General features: G+C 38.2%; 1 protein-coding gene across 7 annotated transcripts in view; it reads right to left on the reverse strand.

The window, feature by feature from the left end:
- RPS6KC1 (ribosomal protein S6 kinase C1) overlaps window positions 1-26565 on the reverse strand; it is a 207923-nt gene that overhangs the window by 96911 nt on the left and 84447 nt on the right. The gene's annotated exons all lie outside the window — the stretch shown is intronic.

Below are 26565 nucleotides of genomic sequence, written 5' to 3' on the forward strand. Positions count from 1 at the left end.
TGACTAAGCACATGGAGTACTGGACTCTCTCCTCTCCATAATGGGATGATTGCTGACCAATTCAAATACTTGACTAGATAAAGGATTTCATATGAAAAAATGATTTCATGGCTGAAAATCATAAAGTTTGAAAACCAGGGAACTATATAATCACTAAGGTTCCTTTCATAAATACTATTCTATAATAGTCTACGCCAGTGGTTCTCAACCTGTGGGTTGCAACCCCTTTGTAACAATGAAAATACATCCTGCATTATCAGATATTTACATTAAGATTCATGACAGTAGCAAAATTACAGTTATGAAGTAGCAACGAAAATAATTTTATGGTTGGGGGTCACCACAACAGAAGGTACTGTATTAAAGGGTCGTAGCATTAGGAAGGTTGAAAACCACTGGTCTATGCCATTCATGACTCATTTTTACCAAAGCACTTAATAGATTATTCTGTTTTTATAATTAACTCTATGCATCTTCTGAACAAGGATAACCAAAAAGCAAGTATCTCCCATCCAAGTACCAACCAGACCCAACCCTTCTGAGATCAGCTGAGATCAGCGTATTCAGAATTGCATGGCCATAGACAAAAAAGCAATTATCGTATAGTGGGAAGTGTTCTGGATTATTTTCCAGAAACCCTGTTTAGTCATCTGAATTCTGGCTCTGGCTGGGCGTTGTGGCAGGCACCTGTAGTCCCAGCTACTTGGGAGGCTGTGGCAAGAGAATCAATTTAGCCTAAGAGTTTGAGGTTGCTGTGAGCTGTGGCACCACGGCACTCTACCCAGGATGACATAGTGAAATTCTTTCTTTAAAAAAAAAAAAGAGAGAAAGAATTCTGGGTCTGCCTCTCCCTAGTCACGTGACCTATGATAAGTCAGCTTAGCTCTCTGAACCTCTGCCTCATTCCATACAATGGAAATACACAGCTGTAATGACTGTGAAGATTAAAAGACCACATACACAAAAGGTACTGCAACAGGGAGACTCCAACGGGAAGAACAGCACAATGTAAAGTTTTCAACCTTGGTTTTTCTCTCAAAGCCAGGTCTCACTCCAACACCCTAGGTAGAGTACAGTGGCATCATAGCTCACGGCAACCTCAAACTCTTGGGCTCAAACGATCCTCTTGCCTCAGTTCCCAAGTAGCTGGGACTACAGGCGTGCCACAAGGCCTGGCTGGTTTCTTCTATTTTTAGGAGAGATGGGGTACTGCTCTTGCTGAGGTTGGTCTCGAACTTCTGAGCTCAAGAAATCTACCTGCCTCGCCCTCCTAGAAAGCTAGCATTACAGGCATGAGCCACTGCACCTGGCCAAAATAATGTTTTCTGGCTTGCTGAAAATATTGCTAATGGAAGCACTTTTTATTTCTGCCAGAACATCATCTCCTGCTTCTTCTGGGAAATGCCTCTTTCTCCTCCCCCTTCATACTCATCTACTCCAGCCCCTCATCCCTAACCAAGAGGTTTGAATGAAAGCTGGTATCTTGTTTTAGATTTCAGTCCTTCTACTGCCAAGGTCTAGTTAGCCGTTAGCCAAGGGTGGGCCTCCCTTCACCAGAAGGGCCAATCATAGAACCCTGCCCTCCCAACCACAGTTGGAGAAGGGAAGCATAACACAAACTGGACTTCGCTCTGTTATAGAGGCTAAAATAAGAGCAGTGGGAACTATCGGCAGTTTCTGTCAATGCAAAAAAAAAAAAAAAAAGCCAATCCTAGACAAGGAACTTGACAGGAGAGAAGCAGATGTGGTAGGGTGGAGGACAGGGAGCAATGAGAAGAGGGAGGGTGGCTGGGCAGTGAGGGAGGGAAGGGGCAGAGGGATGCCCTAGGCTCCAATTTCAGGTGAACTAAAGTATTACTGGGGTCCCTGACTTAGTTGAAGCTACATTCCTGTCCTTCTTCGCCTAAGGTCGCTCAAATTAGGATTTTGGCACATGCAAACCAAAGAATCCTAACCAAATACAAACCTCAGAGAAAAACTGTGACAAGGATGAGACTGTAACTGCTAAATAATTTTCCTTACAAAGCTTTTACATTACTAGACCATCTCTTCTCTCTTTCACAAACATAACTTGTCTTGGGGGGGAATCTGTATTGCTTTCTAATTGTGGAACAATATATATTAACTCTCCAACTCCTCAAACCTCAATTAACATGTTGATGCGCTTCCACCTCTGTCCTTAAAATTGACTTCACTTTGTAAACTCAAAGTTTTAAAGGACTTTATACTCAGGTGAAACATAGGTATAATCTGTAAAAATAACCTAATAACTGCAGCATGCTTTGAAGATAAAATGTGCAGTATAAATAACAGCTATTCACTGCTTCTCTGCACTACTTATTCTGGAGTCTGCTCTTCCGTTATCATTAGCTCTTCTTACCTCAGGTTATGCCTTTCAAGCCCTAATTTAAATCCCCGTTTAAAAATTTTGATTCACCTTAGGCTCAACTCTAATAGAAACTGCAGAAATTGACTTTTTGATTCAATGTATTTAAGCTTCAACAAAGCTTCAAAATATATTTTGTTCAAAAGGAATCAACTTAGCTCACAAAATAATTCAGAATTCAGAAATGCCAAGATTATGGGACACCTAGTTAAACCCCGAGTTAAAACCATATTTTGTAATCAAATCACTGTTTTTTAAACTTTTGGTTTTTCTATTGCTTTCTAGGCAGTCTCCATAGTAACAGAAAAACAAGCCCCGGAAAGCCAGCAGTTGAAATGGACTCCTGCTGATGGTGGTAGTTCCGCTTCCATGGAAACTACAATGAAGTGATGCAAATCCTAGAGGTCTTTTTATTTTTTTCTTTTTGTGGTTTTTGGCCGGGGCTAGGTTTGAACCCGCCACCTCCGGCATATGGGACTGGCACCCTACTCCTTGAGCCACAGGCGCCGCCCTGGAGGTCTTTTTAAATGTAAAGAAATAAATAAATAAAAAATATATGTATATATAATGATTCCTTCCTTATTAGCCCTTTAAAAGGAGGTCACAACCATCGCTTATCAATAGCAGACAAGGATGAAAACCCCCTCTTCTACTGCTGGATGCTTACTGAGGTTTGTGAGTACCAGAAATAAAAGATAAATCTATAGGTTTCCTGGATCATACAACGGATCAAATTATTGATAAATGTGACCTTAACAGCGTGTAATCAATTAATATATGTATAAATGACTCTAACCTCCTTGGTTTCTCACCTTGTTCTTCATTTTAAAACACACACACACACACAGTCCACAATGATTATTATTCAAGAAAAACTAGGCATCCAGAATTCGATACCATATTGGGCCATATGGCTGGCTATTATTTCTTCAGTAATATGGCCAGGTAGATCCTTCAGTGCTTTTCCAAGTGGATATATAGTGTACACTCTACCTAAAAATAAACCAATACCTTCAATGAGTTTCTCTACATTTCTGTTTACCATTCAATACAGCAAGAATTTCCACTGAGCTCTGGCATTCACAAGAAAAATTCTTCCCACTGTTTAACAATCTTTATGTCCAAAACAGCCAGTGCATCCTAAAAGATGTACTTTGTGTCACCCTATCTTTACTTCTAATAATTAAGACAAATAAGGCTAAGGGATGTGAAACATCTTTCTCAGTTACTAATTAACATAAGAAGAGCCTAAATCTAAACCAGGTCTTACACCATACTTCAGAGTACTTGCCTTTATACTAAGCTATCTTTCAATATAAGTAAAAGTAATGTAACTGAATTTGAATTTGATTGTAGTACTATTTCTGAGCAGAACAGGAAAAACACCAAGCACAAGACAAGTATGGGTCACTATGGGAACAAATTCCTATAGGAATCTGTCAGGCAACATAGCAGAGTAGAATGAGAATGGAAAGAAATGACAGATAAACACACGAGAAAATTAAAGCTACATTTAAAGGTATGTTTCATGCTATGTGAAAGAGAATAGGCCTTTCTGAGAAAAACTGGTATGCCAAACATCTTTGGTACCCAAGGATTTATTTGGAAAACAAGCTTTTTCTCATTTACCCATTTTTTAAAAAGAAAAAAATCAAAAGATATTTTTATTCATGAAAGTAAAAAAATCAGCTTTATAGCCTAAAATAAAAAGTCATTTTTGGATTCTGCTATTCTTTCCTTAGTCACTAAAAAGAATATAGCTAATCCCCTCATCATCTTATCTGTTCAACAAAAGAACAGCAATGCCGAAGGAAGAACTGGCCAGTTCAGACTTCTTGAAAACAGTATGTCTGTATCTGTATTTCATGGGAAATTTTTAAAGATTTTTTAAGGGCATTTTGACTATACTTGATTTTTGCCACATGTGCAGAACTGAATCCCCACATAAGACTCATCTTAGTCACATCTTACGTTCACATCACTATTTGTCTAGGCCACAAATAGTCTCTAATATAGCTCTGTACCATGGAGCTTCAATAATGCTTGGTTTCATTCAGATTTATCACATTAGAAAGAACATCCAGATCAAATGGGTTTGCTAGACCAAGTTTTTGTTTGTTATTGCTTTATATTTTTTACAACTTACTCATATAAAGAATACTTGTTCGAGATGGCCTTGGTAGTTGTAGTTTTTTTTAAGTGCTGATTTATTATATTTAATGGTGTTTTGTTCTTTTCAGGTATTGCCTACCATTTCTGCCTTATGCTAAGTGTTCTGACAACAAAAGGCAACCTTGAGGAGAACAGTAATTGATGGTTCTACACTCTACCACAACTCTGAAGCCATCAGCCTTTATATGTATAACATGAACCAGTCAGTGAGGGAATCTGCTTCCCACTTACATTAGCTAACCTCATATTAATGTTTTCTCAAACCAACTGTCATGTGACCCCCCCTAGAAGTTCAAAGAGTCATCAAAGAATAGTAAAAGCAGAAGTCATAATAATATTCATGCCCAGGCATTGCCTCATTTATGATTGCTTTCAATGCTGCTTAGCAGTTTTTCTATCACTGAATGAAAACTAGTACATTATTAGCTCATCAAGTATTAGGCTACCTACAAAGACAGCCTTCTCTTGACTTAGAGTCAACAATCTGTTTCCTCAACTTGTTTTCCTTTGTTTTGCATTTTATTTTTATTTTTTTTAGAGAGAGTCTCACTTTGTTGCCCTCGGTAGAGTGCTGTGGCATCACAGCTCACAGCAACCTCCAGCTCTTGGGCTTAGGTGATTCTCTTGCCTCAGCCTCCCAAGTAGCTGGGACTACAGGTGCCTACCACAACGCCCGGCTATTTTTTTTGTTGCAGTTTGGCAGGGGCCAGGTTTGAACCCACCATCCTCGGTATATGGGGCCCATGCCCTACTCACTGAGCCACAGGCACCGCCCTGTTTTGCAATTTTAAAACAAAAACACTCAAAAAAGACTTCAAAATAATATTACCTGGCTAATCTTTTAGTGATAATAAACTCTTGTCCAAATAGTAACAGTAATATAATAGTCTCCTAAGTTTCCTTTATGCGCTAAAGGTAAATGGTATCTAAAAGATTAAAAACAGTTAATGAGGAATACCAAAGGAAAAAGAAACAAAGAATTAGAGCTAAGAAGCTAAAATTTTTGCCTTATGAAACAAATAAAAATTGCTTCTCAGCCTTTTGGCTAAGATCAAGTGAAATGGAATAAAAATACAGGAAAATTTGGAAATGCAACTCCACACAGGTTAAGAAATTTTTAGGTGTTACACTGGTCAATATGTCCTCAATCCTCCAGAAGGCTTTTGCTCATTCCTTCACCAGCAATAAGATATCTTAAGAGGAGCAGTGGCGGGACATGGTAGCTCACATCTGTAATCCCAGCACTTTGGGAGGCTGAGGCAGAAGGATTTGAACTCCTGAGGCCAGGAGTTCAAAAACAGCCTAGGTGACATAGTGAGACTCTGTACCTGTAATAAACTAAAAAAAGAAAAGAAAAGAATAAATAATTAGCTGGGAGTGAAGCACTGTGGCTCACCTGGCACTCTGCAAGGCCAAGGTGGATAGATTGCTTGAGCTTGGGACTTGGAGACCAGCCTGAGCAAAAGCAAGACTCTATCCCCACCAAAAAAAAAAAAAAAAATTTAGGTATTGTGGTGGGCACTACTCAGGAGGCTGAAGCAAGAGGATTACTTGAGTCCAGGAGTTTGAGGTTGCTGTGAGCTATGATGCCACTGACACTCTACCCAGGGCGATAGAAGGAAACTGTAGAAAAAAAAAAAAATTAGCCAGTGTGGAGGTGTGCACCTGTAGTCCCAGCTACTCAGGAGTCTAAGGCAAGAGGATCATTTGAGCACACAGGTATTTGAGGTTATTCTGAGCTATGATCACTCTACTACACTCCAGCCTAAGTGACAGACCAAGAGTTCGTCTTAAAGACAGAGAGAAGAACCAAATGTATGGAAGAATCTAGAGTGCAACAATTGTTTTCTTGATATTGATTCACATTATTTTTCCTTTGACATGATATAAAGAGATCAACAGAATTAGTGACTATGAGCAGTTTATCTCATCCATATAAGTTTCACAGTGCATCCTACCTTAAAAATTAAATTGACTTAGTATATATCAGAATCAGAACAGATTCCATTCCATGTTTCTTCAGAATGCTTTAATATGAAGATATATTTTTCCAAGTTTAAACAATTCAAACAATGTATCAAGCAATACCCTCACAGTGTATCACATGTGAAGTCAATTTTGGAATAACAGAGAAAACCCTCCCCAGCAATTAACTTTCTTCAAGTAAACCATCAGAGTGGCTCCACATCGCTTATTCCTGCCTTCCTGCCCTCTTTAGGAGAGATGCCTAATAGTTACTGAGCTATGTATTATGCTCCAGGCACATGGACACTTCAGCGTTTAGAGTCATCTCACCACCGTCACAGAACATTTCATGTAAAAGACATTCAATAAAATTGTGTTAAATAAATGGATAAGTAAATGAACTACTTCCCACTACTATTACAAGGTCTGATAACAATACCTACATGCATACAGATGTGTCAATTACCTCTTTCTATAATGCGGGGCCTTTCTGTAACTTAAACAATAATTATATAAAATTCATGTCAGAGAAGCTATGTATAATTATTGTCTTTATCACCTATGTAGTTGAAATGCACACAAAAGGAATATAGAACACAGTCCAAAAGCAGCATGACTGGACTAAAAAGGAAATCTGCTTTGGATTTAATTTTACAAAAACCACCCATAACTGTATCAATGAGAAAAATATAGCACAGATATTCTAATTATAAACCACTGTGTATGTAGAATGAAGTCTGCAAACTATCTTTTCACTGCTTGACGGTTATAATTTTGAAAGGTATGCTGCTTAACAGTTTGTAAAGGAACAATGTGTCTGCACAATGACCTGGTTATTTTTCAAATGAAACCCACTTTGAGACCATTAACAGCACACAGAAAGCTTCTGAGAAAAAGCAGATTTGCAGTTTCAATACCTCTAAGAAAGAACAGATAAGCTGAACTGTGAAATGTACAGCTTAAAGTTTAATTATAAAGACATAATAAGCTATAAGTTACATAAAACTGTCTGATTCAAGTAATTATAAAATAATGATCAACTCTTTCTCAAGGTATTTCAAGGTATCTAAGAAATTATTAGTTTTCCCTGGAAGGCTTTTTTGGTTTCCTCTGGTTTACTTTAAAATAATCATAGATATCTACATTTCTTCTGATCAGAATCAAGGATTTTTCAATAACCACAAGGATTAAGCCAGCCCTCTCAATTAAATGTTTTTAAACTACATTGCTAAAGATATAAAAATGTGGTGATGCTGATGACAGAGATCATCTAATAAAAAACCCTTCGAAAAGCCTCATCTTCTCTGCTTTTGCAACAGAGCAGCTGTGCCTCACAGAGATTCACATGAATGAAAATATTTAGATGAGAAACCACCCACTTAGCTTATTTTCCATATGACTTTCCCATAATTATTTTGTAAACTGTTCACACAACAATACATAAAAACATCTGCAAAAACAGGTAATTAATGTGTCAAGCCAAACTAATGCATTTTTTGTGGTGTCCATGCTTCGTCAACTGTAATTATAACTCTTTTTTAAGCAAATGATGATGTGTTTGTTGCAATGCGCAAGTGGTTATTTTAGATGCTCTGTTTACTGTTCATACAATCTGAATATAAAACTCCACAGCTACTTTACCCCACCACCAATGCTTTACCTAGCTTTTGCTGAAACAGGAAAGTGGCTCTATTTCCCAAGCTATAATTTCCAGTAAGTATTTTTGTCATTAAAGCATGAAACTCTTCAACATAAAACTTGAGACCAAAATACCTAACAATTCAAGAAGCATATGCCAGCAAACTACTCATCCACACGCTCTTCCATAAGTTGTAACCCTGTGGGAACTTCTGCACTTATGCCAAATAGGTTACAGTACGGTAAGCCTGCTGAGCATCAGCACAGGTTTTAAGGTGCATGGTTGTTTTTAATGATACAACATCCATACCATCTAGACCCGCCAAACATATATCTTTGACATGACAAATGAAGAACCAATTCCTTCCCAAAATATACTGTGTTTCATATTCATTTTATCCCACTTGAATTCTGACTACATGAGATCATCATAAGCATTATTACTATTATTATACAATAACTAATATTGTATGCCAATAATCATTCTGAGACCAACAATTCTGAAGGCCCAAGATAAGTAATCTCTAAAGTTCTATTTCTATAGCTAAGAAAATTTAAGGAAGAACCACAGCTCTGTATTCTTTTCCCAGAATTGTATTTCCCTTTTTTTAATAAAAAGGACAATTTTTAATGTACTATTTGTAGTACCGAAAAACCTTGATAATAAGGGACTCTAGAGAACAAAGTTTTCTGTCTGTTTTCAAAACCTAATTTTTTAGAGATAGTGAAGAATTAGCTCTTAGGGGTCCTTAACTGTTTAATTTAGTACAAATCTTTATAAACTGAGCTACTCCACTCCTAAATAGAATATACTAAAATTGATTTAACTTTGCTTCCCTCAACATTAGTTATTACAATATCAGTAAGTTTCTGCCTGACCCCACAATGTTTCCACAAAGATCAGAAATGTATTATAACAAATCAAATGAGAGCTTCCCAGCTGCCAAACCTGGCTTTTAGGTCAAACAATTTTTGGGGAGAACTTGTAAGTGGGTCTCATAAATACAGAACAGAGATCAAGTTCCAAGGGTAACTAGACATGGAAATGAGAAAGATAGAGCTTATTCTTTAAGAGTAAAAATCAAACACAGAATCAGATAAGTTCTCAATACTAAGTTATACTTTTTATGCAGTTACAAATATAAATGTAATAATGCATTTAATTAATGCTATTTCAAGTGGCTTAATTCTATACATTGTCAAACGTTTATAAAATATATTAGTGTCTGTATGGAGCATTTATAATATATACCAAACAAAAAGCATTTTAAATATATGTGGTACTTTCAGAAGCTATCTTACTGAATAGTGGCAGTTTACTACACAAATTTTAGCATTCAACTGATTTATCACCCCCTTCCAGAAAGATTTCCTATGGCTCGGTGCCTGTAGCTCAAGTGGCTAAGGCGCCAGCCACATACACCTGAGCTGGCAGGTTCGAATCCAGCCCAGGCCCACCAAACAACAATGGCGGCTGCAACCAAAAAATGGCTGGGTGCTGTGGCGGGCACCTGTAGTCCCAGCTACATGGGAGGCTGAGGCAAGAGAATTGCTTAAGCCCAGGAGTTGGAGGTTGCTGTGAGCTGTGATGCCATGGCACTCTACCCAGGGTGACAGCTTGAGGCTCTGTCTCAAAAAAAAAAAAAAAAAGATTTCCTATGAGCTTTCTCCTTCCCCCTGGTCAGGTGCTCATTAAATGACCTATAGAATCATTCTCTTATTCAAAAATATTTATAGAGAATTTCCTGTGCACAAAAGAAATGCTTTGTCTTCAAAGACATTATAAGTAAATGAAGATTTAGTCATTTAATAAATAACAGAATAAACAATAATTTCACTATATATAGCAGGAATAGTGGCTGATGCCTGTAATCCTAGCACTCCGAGAGGCCAGGGTGGGAGGATTGCTTGAACTCAGGAGTTTGAGACCAATCTGACCAAAGTGAGACCCCCCCTCTTTACCAAAAATAGAAAAAATGAGCTATGCATGGTGGTGTCCACCTGAAGTCTCAGCTACTTGGGAGGCTGAAGCAGGAGGATCACTTGAGCCCAGGATTTGCAGTTGTGGTGGCTATGATGACATCACTCTACCTAGGGCAACAGAGTAAGATTCTGTCTCAAACATAAATATTAATTAATTAATTAATTCACAGTAAACAGTGTGTAAAGACAACAAAGGTCAGTAATATCTACTCTGGTCTCAGGAAAAGTGAGGAAAGGCTTTCTTGAAAATGCCATTAAAATTCAGATGTGATGAACAAGGAGTTATTAATTGAAAAAAAACACAAAAAAGCACTCCAAGAAGATCATAGATCCTACATGGAAAGGACCTTGATGCCCTCCATGAGAAAAAATGATTCAAAATGAGCCTGGAGAGGGAGCCAGAAGCCAAATTATGCCCTATTAACTCTGTACGTTATTCTAAAAGCAATGGGTTTGTCATGCAAGGGAATGACATGGTTAAATTCTACTCTTTAAAAATTACTCAAGCAGAAAAAATAAATAGAATCAAACAGTTTTACAGAAATAGTAAAATCAATTATTAAGCTGTAAGAGATGACAGAAGGTAGGACTTACTTTCAGGATCTCAAGAGTTAGGAGTTAAGTAAACCTTTTCCAGATAAAACTGGACAAAAATTATCATAATGACTGTAAAACTGACTGGAAACATTAAAAAAATTGAAAAATATTTACATAAGAAAAAGTGCAGAACTTTAATAAGAGAAACAAAGGTCTGTGGTGTTTTAATGCGGAGCTACTCCTACCTGCCCTGACAGCATGGTGGGATGGGGTGTGTGAGGACCTCCTTCCTGTTGTTTGAAGGGCTCACCTGACTTGGATCTCTACTGAAAAGCAACATCAATCAATGACAAACAACAGTCAAACCAAAATTTAACAGGGAAACATGGGAAACTAGACAACTATGGTTATACCTCTCGATGTCTACACTGAAAAGATGATCTCAAAATTGATAATTAAAGCTTCCACCTTTTAAGATAAAAATCTAAAAAATGAAGGTCAAATGACACAAAAAGAAAACAGGGAAAGGATAAGAAACCAAAGAAACAGAATATAGAGAAAACGAAATCAGAAATTAGTTCTTTAAAAAAGATCAACAAAATTGACAAATCTTTATCTAGACCAAGAAAAACCAAGAGAAGATAGCACAATCAAAACGATGAACATAGTCATGACTCTTAATTAATAATTCTTTATTGTCCCTTCATTTAAGAGGTATTTTGACTAGATTTCAAATTCTCAGGTGACAGATTTCATTTCGCCACTTTTCCTACATTAAAGATATTGATCCAGTGTGATGAAAATGTGTCAAACGGTCTATAAAACCACTGTATGGTGCCCCATGATAACATTAATGCACACAGCTATGATTTAATAATAAAAAAAAAGATACTGATCAATTATTTTCTTGCTTGCATTTTTTCCAACAGGAAACCTGGTATCAGTCTTATCTTTATTTTGTACATCACCTGTCTTTTTTCTTCTACCTGCTTTTAATTTTAAGATTTTCTCTCTATCACTGAACTTAAGCAATTTGATTATAACGTGTCAGAGTGCAGTTTTCACTTTTTTTGCTTGGAGTTTGTTGGGCTTTTTGGACTTGAAAACTGTTGTTATCAAATGTAGAAAGCTTTCAAGCATTATTTATTCAAATATTCTGTCCTCTTCCCTTTTAGGTGCTCCAATTATATATATATAGAAATTATTCTATAGATCAATGAAATTGCTTTCATTTTTTAAAGCCATTTTATTCTCTATTCTTCATTTTAGAGACAGTTCCTATTGCTATGCCCTCAATCTCATTATTAATATTTTCTTCTGCAAAATCTAATCTACCACTAATCCTACCCCTTACATGCTTCTTTTCTGATACTGTACCTTTCATCCCTTAAAGTTCATAACAAATACAGTTATAATAACTGTGAAAGTTCTAGTTTGATAATTCTATAATAACATCTATGTCACTTCCAGGTGGGATAGATATTATTGGACTGGTCCATTTTTCCCTTCATTTAAAGTCATCTTTTTCCTGCTTCCCTTTATGAACAATAATTTGTGATTGAATGCCAATCATTTTGAATTTTACCTGGTTAGGTGGTGCTCTTTTTGCATTTTTCTTATTTTAAGATTTGTTATAGTGAGCTAATTATTAGTCTGCACTAGTATTAGTCCTTCTGAGTACTCTACCCAATGTCCCGTGATTCAGGTTTTGAAACCACATCTTGAAAACAGACACTATTCCCAGCCCTGTGTGAACATCACAATTACTTCCCCTATCCTTGTGATACATCTTTTGTTGGCCTTCAATGGTCCCTCCATATGCATGTGCCAACAGTATTCTGTTGAATCTTCCAGGAGATACCCTGCCACTCTCTATATAGTTTTCCTCTCTCGAATACACTAGAATATCAGGCAATGATCCTGAATCTCTACCCTGCAAGCTCTAAAAGCTTTTGTCTTCCTAGTCTCTCAATCCATTTCCTTAACTCAGAGGTTCTGCCAGAATCTAAATAGCTTCCCTCTCCCTGGACCAAAGTCTAAAATTTCAAGACAGTAAGCTGTGGTAATCATGAGCCACACCTCATTTGTTTCCTGTCTCTCAGAAATCACTGTCTTTCATTGCCTGATGTCTAGCTCCTTGAAAACCACTGTTAAATATATTTTGTCTGGTATTAATATTTTTAATTGCTTCAGGAAGGAAGGTGAATATAGTCCCCATTACCCATCTTGATGAGCAGGAGAAATCTGCTCTATATCTGACTACTAAAAAATTTAAGGTTACATATGTGTCTTACATTATATTTATATTGTACGGTGCATTGTAAATAATTATTCAAGTCACGTAATGCTAAAACTAATTGAGCAAAGTAAAAAGATGGAAGACCAAGTCTCAAACATTAGCATTTAAAGATCAAGTGAGGAGGGAAAGGAGCCGGCAAAATTGACAGAGAAAGGCCCAGAATGTGGAAAAACAAAAAGAAAACAAGCACCACAGTGTCTTTTTCTTTTTTAGGGAAAAGCAGTAAAACAAGACAGTGTGATGTCACTGGAATAACAGAAGTAGATGATATACGAAACAATCACTGCATATTATAGACATGTGCATTAAAAGAATGTTAATGATAAGTAATAGTATTAAGGGCCCAGTTAAGATTAGTAACAACAAATTCTTTGTGGTTATCAATCTCTCCAAAACATGTGGTTTCTTCGACACACCTGCTCAAGTGTCTGCCTGGGTCTGGAATTGAACTGACCTAGCTTGCTAGATTTTACTATACAAATTCTATATTTTATACCTGTATCACTAGATGACTTCATTAAAAGAGATTATTACCATGTACTGTCAATTATTTGCCTCTTCTTAGTATTTAGTCCTTCTAATCTAACTTTCTGTGACTTAGGTAAAGACATACCTTTTATCAATAGCATTATTCCAACTCCAAGTATCAAAGCAATCTACTACAATTAAAATCCAACTTGGAGTTCTTTGTTTCTAACATCTGCTTTTATTTGTCCTGGGTACTGAAAGTCTTTGTTCTTCATTGCCTTACACTATGCTTTTCTTTTATAGGGGAAAGGGCTATCACTGCTCTAGAGTCATTCAAGGTAACTATTTTACAGGAAGATTCTAATGTATTTATGGACTTCCCCCCATTACCATGAACCAATAATATAGGCTTAATCAGAGAGTAACTTAATCCTATATAATTCACAAATCAATTTAATGTGCCTATGCTTATTCTATAATCAAGGAATGATCAAATAACTACCAAAATTAAGACAGAGACTGCCAAAAGTAACAAAATTTACTACAAACACAAAGAGGGTAATGATGCTATAGAAATCATCAAAGCAGGCTCGGCGGTTGGAGCGGGGCCGGCGCTATGGCTACTTCTACTCGCCGAGCTGCTGTCGCCGTGGGGCAGACAGGCGGACACTCGGAGCTGGGGGTGGTGCGGCAGTGCCGGCAGGGCGCAGCGTGGCTGACCTGCCCTGATAAGGCGTAAGGAGAAGTGGGTCCTGCAGGCTGTGGTGCTGGTGCTGGCGGCCCCGATCCTCCTTCCTAACATGGGGCTCTGGGCGCTGTATGGCAGCCCAACGGCACCCCCGGGGGATCGGGGGCAGCGGTAGCAACGGCGGCAGGACAGAAGCTCCCCATCCAGAAGGAGAGTTAAAGGACAGAAATTTAACAGATAACCAGGTGTATTTGAGCTGCAATAAGAGAGAAGGTTGAAGAATGCACATCAACCCCGCTGAGGCAAGCTGCGACCCCAAGGATACAAACAAAAGGTACAAAATCCATCACCAAGAGGACGGGAGTCGCCCTCCCGGATGAGAACAGCTTGGAGTGCCCCACAAACAAACAAGCAGAGTTCAAAGGTCCTCCAACTACACTACATGGGACAGACCCTCTAAAAACTGGACCAACCTCCCCAACTAGGGTGCCACAGCATTCTCCTGCCAGGCATAAAACTGTATAAAACTGTATATATTCTCTACCTGCAACTCTGAGCTCCCAGCACTCCCCTCCACTCTCACTCTGAGGTCTGGAGGCCTGTCCCCCAGGAGTCCAGATTCACGGGTGATTTCTCAAGGGGTGTGGACAGCCCCTAAACTGCAGCTGGTCAGTGCTGACTCTGGGGCACGGGAGTGATGAGAGGACGGTCAGCTGAGAGGGAACCACACCAGAACGGCGGTGCCCTGAGGCACAGAGCAGCAGCCTCTTTTAGCAACAATAGGGATCACTCATGGATATTCTGAGGCCACATCCCCTGTCTCCCTGGGCAACCAGAGGAGGTCGGGCATCGACTCAGGTGGCAACCACCATGGAACAGATCTGGGACGGAAACGCAGGCCCCGTGACTAAAGGGTTTGCCTGAGGCAATACTGGTCGTGGGGACTAGAAATGCACGCGCAGAGCCAGGAAGTTCCCAGGGTGGGGCTGACCCAGAGGACAGCTTTCCTGAGCCTAAGACACACCCAGCCTTCAGAGGATCATCAGCCTATAGACAAAGGAAGACAGGAGGCTAGAACTAACAGGTAACCGAATACAAACCTGCAGGAGCAAAGACAGGGCCTGGAGCACAGACTCTGGGAACTCAAAACAGCTTCTCTTCTGCAGGGGAATTTAGCAGGGACAGAAACAAATGCCTGCAAAGTTGTTCTGTTCTATTCTGTCAGGAACATCAATCAGGGGCGGGGCTGGAACTGAGTGACACCCCCTAGACTCCATCAACCGCCCAAGGTTGTCAGGCCTCACCTCCCCCTGTTAGACGGAGGCAGAGCGCAGTGGCCTGGCTGAGCAGAAATAGATTTCCTTGTGATTAACACAAGTGCAAACCCCTGGAGTATCTATTCACTACAGGCAACTGGGTCAAAGCCCTGCGGGACTATCTGTGACTGGGTGTGACAGAGGTCCAAGGTGGGGAAGGAGGCATCAACCTTCCCAGACTAATCTATTTGCTGGGTGAGTCCTCCTGATTTCACAGAGCACCGGAGCAAGTCAAATCTGAGTTGTCACCAGACCCCCGTGATCCAGTTGCCAGAGACCTTTGAAACTCTCCCACCTGAGACAGCTACTGACTGAGACAACTGATTTGGACCTTTTGAACTGAGCCAATCGCCCAAGGACTATTCAAGTGGGGCCCTGGGTGTGTGGTTGTAGGAAGGTTTAATTTTCCTTTTCCAATTGTTGCCTGTGGGGGACGGGTGACTTAATTGCTGGTATTTCTCCACAGCTGAGACTTCAACACAGAGTAACTGTTTCAATGGGGTCGGAGAGAGACCAGCTGAAAACAAGACAGAACCACTTAGCCCCACCACACCAAACAGGTCCCCAGTTTCTCAGGCCATAGCACTGTACGGGTCCTCGACAAAGCTCCAGGGGAAAAATCAAACAGTGTAAAACAATCATGGGGTGGAATCAGTGGAAAACCTCTGGTAACGTGAATAACCAGAATAGATCAACCCCCCAAGGAAAGATATGCAAGATGTAACTGAAGATCCCATTCATAAACAGCTGGCCAAGATGTCAGAAATCGAATTCAGAATTTGGATTGCAAACAAGATTAATAGAATGGAGGAAAATTTGGAATTAGAAATTTGAGGAGCAATTCAAAAGTCGGAATTAGAAATTCTAGGAGAAATTCAAAAGTTGTCTCAAGAATTTAACGACAAAACCACCAAAGATTTTGATGCACTGAAGCAAGAATTTGCAGCCCTCAAAGATCTGAAAAATACAGTAGAATCACTCAGTAACAGAGTGGAGCAAGCAGAAGAAAGGATTTCTGACATTGAAGACAAAGCCTTTGAACACTCCTGAACTCTCAAAGAGGAAGAGAAATGGAGAGCAAAAACGGATCATTCTCTCAGAGAGCTCTGGGATAATTCGAAGAAGGCTAATATCCACCTCCTTGGAATCCCTGAAAGCGATGAAGTGGCTTCAAAAGGCACAGAGGACCTTCTCCATGAAATAATGAAAGAGAATTTTCCAGACATGACTAGAGATTCTGAAATTCAGATAGCAGACAGTTTCAGAAACCTAGCACGATTCAATCCAATTAAGACATCCCCCAGGCATATCATAATTAACTTCACTAAAGTTAATATGAAGGAAGAAATTCTGAAAGCAGCCAGACGTAAGAAATCCATTACCTACAAAAAGAAGAATATTAGAATGACTGCAGATCTCTCTACTGAAACTTTTCAAACCAGAAGAGGGTGGTCATCCACTTTTAATCTCCTAAAGCAAAATAACTTTCAACCCTGGATCCTGTATCCAGCTAAACTGAGTTTAATTTATGATGGAGAAATTAAATACTTTAATAACATTCACATGTTGAAGAAATTTACCATAACCAAACTAGCTCTTCAGGATATTCTCAGACATATCCTCCATAATGACCACCCCAATCCTCTACCACAAAAGTAAACTCATTCAGATACTTTTGATCAAACCCGAACTTCCACAGTGTTGAAATGATTAAAAATGTCCACTGGACTTTCAAAAAACTCGATGCCCAAAATTTTACCAGACTTATCAATATTCTCCATTAATGTGAATGGCTTACACTGTCCTCTAAAGAGGCACAGGGTAGCAGACTGGATACAAAAACTCAGGCCAGATATTTGCTGCATACAAGAGTCACATCTTACCTTTAAAGACGAATATAGACTCAAGGTGAAAGGATGGTCATCCATACTTCAGGCAAATGGTAATCAGAAAAAAGCAGGTGTTACAATTTTATTTGCAGATACTATAGGCTTTAAACCAACAAAAGTAATGAAGGACAAGAATGGTCACCTCATATTTGTTAAGGGTAATACTCAGTATGATGAGATTTCAATTATTAATATCTATGCACCCAACCAGAATGCACCTCAATTTATAAGAGAAACTCTAACAGACATGAGCAACTTGATTTCCTCCAGCTCCATAATAGTTGGAGATTTCAACACTCCTTTGGCAGTGTTGGATTGATCCACCAATAAGAAGCTGAGCAAAGAAATTTTAGCTTTAAACCTAACCATCCAACATTTGGATTTAGCAGACATCTACAGAACATTTCATCCCAACAAAACTGAATACACATACTTCTCATCAGCCCACAGCACATACTCCAAAATCGATCACATCTTAGGTCACAAGTCTAATCTCAGTAAATTTAAAGGAATAGAAATTATTCCTTGCATCTTCTCAGACCACCATGGAATAAAAGCTAAGCTCAGTAACAACAGGAATCTGGATACTCATAGAAAAACACAGAAGTTAAATAACCTTATGCTGAATGATAGCTGGGTCAGAGACAAGATTAAGAAGAAAATTGCCAAATTTTTGGAACAAAACAACAATGAAGAGACAAATTATCAGAACCTCTAGGATACCACAAAGGCAGTCCTAAGAGGAAAATTTATAGCACTGCAAGCCTTCCTCAAGAAAACGGAAAGAGAGGAAGTTAACAATTTAATGGGACATCTCAAGCAACTGGAAAAGGAAGAACATTCCAACCCCAAACCGAGAAGAAAAGAAATAACCAAAATTAGAGCAGAATTAAATGAAATTGAAAACAAAAGAATTATATAACAGATCATTAAATCAAAAACTTGGTTTTTTGAAAAGGTCCATAAAAGAGATAAACCTTTGGCTAACCTAACCAGGAAAAAAAGAGTAAAATCTCTAATCTCATCAATCAGAAACAACAAAGACGAAATAACAACAGACTCCTCAGAAATCCAAAAAATCCTTAATGAATATTATAAGAAATTTTATTCTCAGAAATATGAAAATCTGAAGGAAACTGACCAATACTTGGAAGCACATCACCTTCCAAGACTTAGCCAGAATCAAGTAGAAATGTTGAACAGGCCCATGTCAAGTTCTGAAATAGCATCAACCATACAAAACCTCCCTAAAAAGAAAAGCCCGGGACCAGATGGCTTCACGTCAGAAATCTACCAAACCGTTAAAGGGGAATTAGTACCAGTATTACTCAACCTGTTCCAAAATGTAGAAAAAGAAGGAAGACTACCCAACACGTTCTATGAAGCAAACATCACCCTAATCCCCAAACCAGGAAAAGACCCAACAAGAAAAGAAAATTATAGACCAATATCACTAATGAATATAGATGCAAAAATATTCAACAAGATCCTAACAAACAGAATCCAGCAACATATCAAACAAATTATACATCATGACCAAGTCAGTTTTATCCCAGGGTCTCAAGGCTGGTTCAATATACGTAAATCTATAAATGTAATTCAGCACATAAACAAATTAAAAAACAAAGACCATATGATTCTCTCAATTGATGCAGAAAAAGCTTTTGATAATATCCAGCATCCCTTCATGATCAGAACACTTAAGAAGACTGGTATAGAAGGAACTTTTCTTAAACTGATAGAGGCCATCTACAGCAAACCCACAGACAATATCGTATTGAATGGAGTTAAATTGGAACCATTTCCACTCAGATCAGGAACCAGACAAGGCTGCCCATTGTCTCCACTGCTCTTTAACATTGTAATGGAAGTTTTAGCCACCGCAATTAGGGAAGAAAAGGCGATCAAGGGTATCCATATAGGGTCAGAAGAGATCAAACTTTCGCTCTTCGCAGATAATATGATTGTATATCTGGAAAACACTAGGTACTCTACTACAAAACTCTTAGAAGTGATCAAGAAATATAGCAGCATCTCAGGTTACAAAATCAACATTCATAAATCGGTAGCCTTTATATATACCAACAATAGTCAAGCTGAAAAAACAGTCAAGGACTCTATTCCATTCACAGTAGTGCCAAAGAAGATGAAACATTTGGGAGTTTATCTAACAAAGGAAGTGAAAGATCTCTATAAAGAGAACTATGAAAGTCTAAGAAAAGAAATAGCTGAAAATGTTAACAAATGGAAAAACATACCATGCTCAGGGCTGGGAAGAATCAACATTGTTAAAATGTCTATACTACCCAAAGCAATATACAATTTTAATGTAATCCCTATTAAAGCTCCACTGTCATACTTTAAAGATCTTGAAAAAATAATACTTTGTTTTATATGGAATCAGAAAAAAACCTTGAATAGCCAAGACATTACTCAGAAATAAAAACAATGCAGGAGGAATCACGCTACCAGACCTCAGACTATTCTATAAACCGATAGTGATCAAAACAGCATGATACTGGCACAAAAACAGAGAAGTAGATGTCTGGAACAGAATAGAGAACCAAGATATGAACCCAGCTACTTACTATTATTTGATCTTTGACAAGCCAATTGAAAACATTCAGTGGGTAAAGATTCCCTATTTAACATATGGTGCTGGGCAAACTGGCTGGCAACCTGTAGAAGACTGAAACTGGACCCACACCTTTCACCATTAACTAAGATACTCTCACTGGATTAAAGATTTAAACTTAAGACATGAAACTATAAAAATACTAGAAGAGAGTGAAGGGAAAAACCCTTGAAGAAATCGGTCTGGGTGACTATTTTATGAGGAGGACTCCCCAGGGAATTGAAGCAGCTTCAAAAATATACTACTGGGACCTGAGCAAACTAAAAAGCTTCTGCACAGCCAAGAACACAGTAAGAAAAGCAAGCAAACAGCCCTCAGAATGGGAGAAGGTATTTGCAGGTTATGTTTCCAACAAAAGTTTAATAACCAGAATTCACAGAGAACTCAAACGTATAAGCAAGAAAAGATAAAGTGATCCCATCGCAGGCTGGGCAAGGGACTTGAAGAGAAACTTCTCTGAAGAAGACAGGCGCACAGCTTATAGACATATGAAAAAATGCTCATCATTTTTATTCATCAGAGAAATGCAAATCAAAACTACTTTGAGATATCATCTAACTCCAGTAAGATTAGCCCATATCACAAAATCCCAAGACCAGAGATGTTGGCGTGGATGTGGTTAAAAGGGAACACTTCTACACTGCTGGTGGAATGCAAATTAATACATTCCTTTTGGAGAGATGTTTGGAGAACACTTAGAGATCTAAAAATAGATCTGCCATTCAATCTTATAATTCCTCTACTAGGCATATACCCAGACGACCAAAAATCACATCGTAACAAAGATATTTGTACCAGAATGTTTATTGCAGCCCAATTCATAATTGCTAAGTCATGGAAAAAGCCCAAGTGCCCAGCAATCCAGGAATGGATTAATAAATTGTGGTATATGTACACCATGGAATATTATGCAGCCTTAAAGAAAGATGGAGACTTTACCTCTTTCACGTTTACATGGATGGAGCTGGAACATATTCTTCTTAGTAAAGTATCTCAAGAATGAAAGAAAAAGTATCCAATGTACTCAGCCCTACTATGAAACTAAGTTATGGCTTTCACATGAAAGCTATATCCCAGTTATAACCTAAGAATAGGGGGGAGGGGGAAAGGAAGGAGAGGGAGGTGAGGAGGTGGGCAGAGGGAGGGTGATTGGTGGGATTACACCTGCGGTGCATCTTACAAGGGTGTATGTGAAACTTAGTAAATGTAGAATGTAAATGTCTTAACACAGTAACTAAGAAAATGCCAGGAAGGCTATGTTAACCAGTGTGATGAAAATGTGTCAAACGGTCTATAAAACCAGTGCATGGTGCCCCATGATCGCATTAATGTACACAGCTATGATTTAATAAAAAAAAAAGGCAGGCTCGGCACCCATAGCTCAGCGGTTAGGGGACCAGCCACATGCACCAAGGCTGGCAGTTTGGAACCCAGCCTGGGCCTGCTAAATACAATGACAACTACAAACAACAACAACAAAAATACTGGGCGTGTGGCAGGCGCCTGTAGTCCCAACTACTTGGGAAGCTGAGGCAAGGGACTCGTTTAAGCCCAAGAGTTTGAGGTTGCTGTGAGCTGTGATTTCAAAGCACTCCATCTCAGGGCAACATAGTGAGACTCCATCTCAAAAAAAAAAAAAAATCATGAAAACATTTTATTTTTTAAATGTATCAAACATCCCTGTTTCAAGGCTTTGTATTAAAAATGATAAAAAAAAAAAAAAAAGGTAAGAAATTTTGGCCATGAAGAAAGCCTCAAAAAAATTCAAAATACTGAAAATATTCAGTTTTTTTGAACACCATGGAATTTAGCTAGAAATCCGTAACAAAAGGATAAAGAACTCCAACTGCCAAAAAACTAAACAATATACTTCTAATATGCATCTAAGTAATTCATAAATACAGTAAGCAGACTAATGACTGCAACCCTAAAGATATCCTAAGCCCAAAACCTGTGAGTATGTTATTTTACATGGCAAAAGGAATTTCACAAATGTGATTAAGGTTAAGGATCTTGAGAAGGGGCAACTATCATGGATTATCCAGATGGGCCCAACTGAATCATACGGATTTTTTTTTTTTTTTTTTTTTATTGTTGGGGATTCATTGAGGGTACAATAAGCCAGTTACACTGATTGCAATTGTTAGGTAAAGTCCCTCTTGCAATCATGTCTTGCCCCCATAAAGTGTGACACACACCAAGGCCCCACCCCACTCCCTCCCTCTCTCTTTCTGCTTCCCCCCCCATAACCTTAATTGTCATTAATTGTCCTCATATCAAGATTGAGTACATAGGATTCATGCTTCTCCATTCTTGTGATGCTTTACTAAGAATAATGTCTTCCACTTCCATCCAGGTTAATACGAAGGATGTAAAGTCTCCATTTTTTTTAATGGCTGAATAGTATTCCATGGTATACATATACCACAGCTTGTTAATCATACGGATCTTTAAAAATCAGACAACGGTTAATGGCTGAGGATCAGCATGAAATGTAACTATGAAGGAACAGTCAGAAAGGTGCAACACTCCTGGCTTTGAAGATGGAGAAAGGGGGACCAGAAGCAAAGGTATACAGGTGCCCTCTCAAAGCTAGAACAGGCAAGGAACTTGACAGTCCCCTATGTCACCAAAAAAATACATAGTCCTGCTCACACACTGATTTAACCCAGTGAGACTCATGTCATATTTATAAACTACAAAACCACAAACAAAAATTTTGTGTTGTAAGTCATTAAGTTTGTGGTAATTTGTTACAATAGCAATAGAAAACTAATAAAATGGGATAAATTTTAAAAATCAATAAGAAAAACAGAAAACATTTTGAACTGCTGGTAATTAAGGTATGATGAAGTAAAACCTATACAAAGTAGCTAAATAAGTACTTAATGGAAAATTTATTATTCCAAATATACAGAGAAAATAAAAAGTTAAAACTTAAAAAGTGAGGTTCTAATGCCAAAAAAATAAAATAGACATAAATAAGTAGAAGGAAATAAACCGAAACCTATAAAATAGATAGCAAACATATAGTACTAAAATAAAGTTAATTTTAATATTGACAACATGGATAAATCCCTAATATGACTAAGAAAAATATAACAAATTGCCAAAATCAAGAAAAACCCCAAAACATCAAAAAGATTAGAAGATATTATAAACAAACAATTCCACAATTAATAAATTCCATCGTTTGTGTGAAATAGACAAATTTCCTGAATAATACAACCTTAGCAAAGTTGACAAAAGAATATAATTCCAACAGCTGAATACCTATATTAAAGAAATTGAATTCACTATTAAAACCCCTGCCATAGAATTATTCTTCCCGACAAATTTATTAAGTATGGTAATTGTATTGTGGATATATAAAAGAAAGACCCTATTTTCTGGAGATGTAAACTACACAGAGGTGAGAGCTGTGATATCTATAATTTACTTTTTATTTATTTATTTTTCAGAGATGGAGTCTTGCTCTGTCGCAAGGCTGAGAATGCAGTGGTACAATCATAGCTCAATGTAGCCTAGAAACTCTGGGACTTAACAATCTGCCCACTTCAGCTTCCTGAGTAGCTGGGACTACAGGCACACACCACCATAATTTTTTTGTAAAGACAGGATCTCACTACGTTTCTTAGGCAGGTCTTAAACTCATGGCCTTAAGTGAACCACCCACCTTCTTGGTCTCCCAAAGTACTGGGATCACAGGAGTTAAGCCACTATACCCGGCCTGTAATTTACTTTTAAATTGACTATATATATATATGTATATAGATAGAAAAAACATAACTTTTTTGTACTGGAAATATGACATCATCTATCTATCTATATATATATATATAAAATAAAAATACATATATGGGTATACCTAAGATATATATTGCAGGTTCAGATCTAGACCACTGCAATAAACTGAATACTGCAATAAAGCAAGTCACACAAATTTTTTGGTTTTCCAGTACAAAAAAGTTATGTTTAGACTATATTATAGTCTACTGTCTCTGCATTATGTTTTTAAAAACAATGTATATGCCTTAATTTAAAATATTTTCATTCAACTCATAAATTAAAAAAAAAAACTTCATTATTAAAAAATACTAACAATCATCTGAGCCTTCAACAAGTAATAATCTTTTTTTTTTTCCTTCAGTTTTTTTCAGTTTGAACCCCCCACCTCTGGCATATGGGGCTGGCACCCTACTCCTCTGAGCCACAGGCATCGCTCCAAGTAATAATCATTTTGCCTCAATTATTTATGGCTGCCAACTGATCGGGACAGTGATTGTCTTTTTTTTTTGAGACAGAGTCTGACTCTGTCATCCCAAGTAGAGTGCGATGGCATCATAGCTCACAGCAACCTCAAACTCCTGGGTTCAAGTGATCCTCTTGCCTCAGCCTCTCAAGTAGCTGGGACTACAGGTGTGTACCACCACATCTGGCTACTTTTTCTACTTTTAGTAGAGAAAGGGTCTTGCTCTTGTTGGTCTCAAATGCCTGAGCTCAAGCAGTCCACCCACTCAACCTCCCACAGTGGTAGGATTACAAGCTTGAGCCACTGCACCCCCACAGCACTTTCTTAAAGCAGCACTTTCTTAAAGTAAAACAACAATGAAATTTGCCACATTCATGGACTCTTCCTTTCACAAGAGATTTCTCTGTAGCATGCAATGCTGTTTGGCAGCATTTTACCCACAGTAGAACTTCTTTTCAAATTGGAGTCAATCCTCTTAAACCCTGTCAATCCTCTCCAACCCTGCCACTGCGTTATCTATTCAAGTTTATATAACATTTTAAATCCTTTATTGTCATTTTAACAATACTGACAGTATCTGCACCAAGAGCAGAATCTATCTCCAAAAAAAAAAAAAAAAAAGAAAAACAATACTTTCTTTGCTCATCTATAAGAAGCAACCCCTCCTCCATTCAAGTTTTATCATGGGATTATAGCAATTTAGTCACATCTTCAGGCTCCACCTGCAACTTTAGTTCTCTTACTGTTTCCACTACATCTGCAATTACTTCCTCCACTGAAGGCTTGAACCCCTCAAGGTCATCCACAAGGGTAAGAATCAACTTGTTTCAAAATCTTACTAAGGTTGATACTTTGATCTCTCCTAGGAACTGTGAATGTTCTTAATGGCATCTACAATAGACAATCCAAAGTTTTCAGTTGACTTTGCCCGTATCTATCAGAGGATGCACTGTTCATGGAAGCTGCAGCCTTACAAAATATTTCTTAAATAAGACTTGAAAGTGAAAATTATTCTCTATTGCACAGGCTGAAGAATGGATGTTGTTAGCAAACATGAAAACCTCATTTATCTCCTTCTACATCTCCATCAGAGCTCTTGGACGACTAGGTGCACTGTCAATGACCAGTCACACTTCGAAAGGAATTTTGTCTTTCTGAGCAGTAAGTCTCAACAATGGGCTTAAAATGTTCAGTAAACCATGCTGTAAACAAACGTGCTATCATCCAGGCTTTGTTCTTCCATTTCTTCCCTTCATAGAGCACAGGTAGAGAAGATGTAGCACAGTTATTAAGGGACCTAGGATCCAAAGTTTTCAGTTGACTTTGCCCGTATCTATCAGAGGATGCACTGTTCATGGAAGCTGCAGCCTTACAAAATATTTCTTAAATAAGACTTGAAAGTGAAAATTATTCTCTATTGCACAGGCTGAAGAATGGATGTTGTTAGCAAACATGAAAACCTCATTTATCTCCTTCTACATCTCCATCAGAGCTCTTGGACGACTAGGTGCACTGTCAATGACCAGTCACACTTCGAAAGGAATTTTGTCTTTCTGAGCAGTAAGTCTCAACAATGGGCTTAAAATGTTCAGTAAACCATGCTGTAAACAAACGTGCTATCATCCAGGCTTTGTTCTTCCATTTCTTCCCTTCATAGAGCACAGGTAGAGAAGATGTAGCACAGTTATTAAGGGACCTAGGATTTTTCAAATGGCCAATGAGTATTGGCTTCAACTTAAAGTCACCAGCTGTATTAGCCCTCTAAAAAGAAAAACAGCCTGTCCTGTGAAGCTTTGAAGCCAATCATGAGCTGTTCTCCCTAACCATGGAAGTCCTTATAAAGTTGTTTGTCTACATTGAAAACTTGTTGTTCAATATAGCCACCTTCATCAATGATTTTAGCTGAATCTTCTGGATAACCTGCTGCAGTTTCTACATCAGCACTTTCTGCTTCACCCTGCATTTGGATGCTATAAAGATGGCTTCTTTCTTCAAACCTCACGAACCAACCTGTACTAGGTGTCAACTTTTCTTCTTCACTTCCTCACTGCTCTAAGCCTTCACAGAATTGAAGAGAGAAATAGGGTCTTGCTCTGGATTAGGCTTTGGCTTAAAGGAATATTGTGGATGGTCTGATCTTTTATCCAAACCGATAAAATTTTATTCCTATCAGCAATAAAACTGTATCACTTTCTCCTCATTTGTGTGTTTACTGAAGCAGTACTTTTAATTTCCTTCAAAAACTTTTCCTTTGCATTCGTAACCTGGCTAAGGATTTGGCATAAGAGACCTACCTTTCGGCTTATCTACATCCCTTCCTCACTCAGCTTAATCATT

Source organism: Nycticebus coucang, chromosome 10 (genome assembly GCF_027406575.1).
Source record: "Nycticebus coucang isolate mNycCou1 chromosome 10, mNycCou1.pri, whole genome shotgun sequence".
Taxonomy (NCBI): domain Eukaryota; kingdom Metazoa; phylum Chordata; class Mammalia; order Primates; family Lorisidae; genus Nycticebus; species Nycticebus coucang.